General features: G+C 43.0%; 1 protein-coding gene across 2 annotated transcripts in view; it reads left to right on the top strand.

Moving 5' to 3' along the window:
- KCNG3 (potassium voltage-gated channel modifier subfamily G member 3) overlaps window positions 1-2,957 on the top strand; it is a 93,984-nt gene that overhangs the window by 20,039 nt on the left and 70,988 nt on the right. The window lies entirely within an intron of this gene.

Below are 2,957 nucleotides of genomic sequence, written 5' to 3'. Positions count from 1 at the left end.
GTCTTGTGGGCTGTGTGGTGCCAGTTAACTTCGCAGCCCCTAAGATGATGTTCCTGGGCCTGCAGGCCCATGGCTGACTCTCGCTTGTTGTGGCTAATGTTTTCATAACTCTGCCCCTGCGTGATCTACATAGGCCAATACGGATGTAGAAATGCCCGCTGTGACAAATTCCTGGGGCTCGTGTCATCTCCTTCCCACATCTGTTCAGTGAAGCAAGTAAATGTCAACCTTGTTTTTATTTTTTAACTAAAAGTTATTCTTTTACTTTTTTTCAAATGTGCTGGTTTTAATGGAAGTTATGTCCAAGCTGTGTTACTCTTGCATGTTCCCGGGTGAGTCTTTCTGGTATTTCCTACTTGGCGAGATTTGGCCTTCTGTTCCAGGATCGGTTTGCGGTCTTTGCCCAGTTTGAGTGTCGTGATAACCACCCTGCTGGGGTCAATGCCCACCTAATGGAATGCCATCAGCGTCCTCTCGCTGCACCCCCTCCATGTCAATGACATATCGCTTTCTGTAAACCTGGTCCCCGTTGCCATCCCTGGCCCAACCTGAACTTCATCAGCCTTGTGGATGGGCAGGGACCGGACATTGTCTAATAGAAACTGGTCAGGGCCCCCTACCCCCAAGACTATGGCTCTTAGTACAATTCAGGCCTGGAACTGAACTCACACCTCCATGGTCCATTGTTCAGTCAAACAATAGACAAGTCTACAATGTAAACAATAACTCTTGGAAAACAAATAAATAAATAGACACACACTTGGGAGGTACATACACGTGGCAGTTACATATTCTCCTGTCAACTTGCAAAGGAGTGGAGTCTAGCCTGTGTAATTTCCTTGGAAAGAGGGGCAGACATACTCTTCCTGCAAACGTGGGAAGGGGCACTGAAATGCCCTTTCCAGTGTTTTCTCAGGTCCGAAGTCACCTCTTTTGGCTGCTGCTCCTTCAGTGTGGGCCCCAAAGGGAAAAAACGAAAACTTATGTTTCATTGGAAACAAATATGGTTCTGAGGGGTATAAGGGGGCACTGTGGGTTCAGTGGTAAAGCCAGTGGGAGACGCAGGCTCAGCTCCTGGCCAGGGCCCTGTTCCTGGGGAGCTGCATGTTGCTGAACAGCATTCCGTGGAGACGGCAATGGAGGAGGAAGAAAAGCCTGGTGTTCTCCATCTGAAAATCAGTCAGTGGAAGCCCCACGGGTCACAACGATTATGAGGATGGTTGGGACCTGGAAGCGGTTCTTCGTTGTGCCTGCGGCTGCTGTACATCAGTGGCCCAGCGCACAGCAGCTGACAACAAACGTTACCACACGAAAAGTAAACATGCCCCTGTCTCCGCAGTTCCAGAAAACTTGTGTTCACAAGTAAACATACGCTCACAAATTTATGTACACCTATATTTACACACGCACACAAACATTCTTGTATACATGCATCCGTGATAATATTTAGCTATACGTATATAGATAGATACTTTCCACAAAGTCTTGCTATCATTTTAATTTGTCCTTTGGAGATTATTTTTTTCGTGTTCCTTTGTGTTGGAAGCATGCAGCATGTCATAGATATATCTTTTTTTAACATGTAACATGTAAGATCACTATTATCTTATTCAATAAGCCTTTTTTTCACTTAAACACATTTCTTTTAGAAATTGTTCCATATCCATAAAAATCTTCCTTCTCTTTTGTAATATCTGTGTAGTATCTACTGCATAACCAGACCCACTGCTACCAAGTTGATTCCAACTTCTAGCCATCCCATGGGACAGAGTCGAACTGTTCCTTAGGGGTTTTTGTTGTTATTACAAAACCGTGTATGAATCATTTCCCTTCATGTTGAATATAACGTCAATATGAAATATAGCCAGGACTCTTAGTTGCATGGGAGGAAATGAGTAATAAATACATTGTAGCAAGTTTAAACCACAAGGGTGTTTCACTGGTAACAACATTTGTGAACTGTCCACTTGCATCCCTTAGGGTTTCTGAGACTCTAAATCTTTGCCGGAGCAGACAGCCCACCTTTCTACTCCGTGAGGGTGACAGTCTCGGGAACCCGCAAGGGCAGGCCCACCTTGTCCTGTGGGGTCGCTTTGTGTCAGCGTAGACCGGATGGCAGTGGATTGTCGAGCTGTTCTCCTGTTTTAGTAGTCATGGTTGAATACTTAATGTGTCCCAGCCACTCATTATGTTTTTATGTGTATTTTGTCATTTAAGCCTCATAAAAATCCTAAGAAGTGGAATCATTTTATGGCTGTGATTTAGATAAGAAACAAAAACAAAACAGTTTCTGGCGTTGGCCCAGCCTCATGGGGTGGGGGTGCCATCTGTGTGGGCAGAACTGGGCTCCGGAGGGCTTTCTTTGCAAGCATTTCTTTCCCGTTGGGTTTGTGGTTGACAATGCATACAGTGAAAGCATACACGAATCCATGCATGTAAACAAGAATGTTTGTGTGTTTGTGTAAATGTAGGTATACATACATGTTCAATTCAGTGGTGTTGATTATACGCTTTAAGGTGTGCATACACTCTCCCCCTCTTTCTGAGTTATCCACCCCCCATGGTCATAAATTCAATATGATCCTCCATAGATTAGTCCTAAGAAAGCATAATGTTCAAGGCAGACGCTTTTTACGTAATGCTAAATGATTTAGTTTTAAAAAGACTTCTGGAGATATTTTTGGCTTAAAGATGATCTCAGGGCAATAATTTTAGGGCTTCGTTCAGATTCCAAGGTTCCAGAAAGTCTAGCTTCCATGTGAATTTGAATTTCTCTTCTGTATCTTCCTCCTCTTGATGAGGACTCCTTTTTTTACATTGTAAATATTTTTATTTTATAATTTTTTTAATGTTAATACATTTTATTGAAGGAGTTTTACATGTCTTTGTTATCCATTGGTTGCTATTTAGTTCCTCTGAATCTTGTAAAAGTTCACCTTCAAGATAGCCCTTTTTTT

The sequence above is a fragment of the Echinops telfairi genome, unplaced genomic scaffold (assembly GCF_000313985.2).
Source record: "Echinops telfairi isolate 266 unplaced genomic scaffold, ASM31398v2 ScPeMD7_7475;HRSCAF=8513, whole genome shotgun sequence".
In the NCBI taxonomy this organism is placed as follows: domain Eukaryota; kingdom Metazoa; phylum Chordata; class Mammalia; order Afrosoricida; family Tenrecidae; genus Echinops; species Echinops telfairi.
This window is presented reverse-complemented; position numbering and strand designations above follow the sequence as displayed.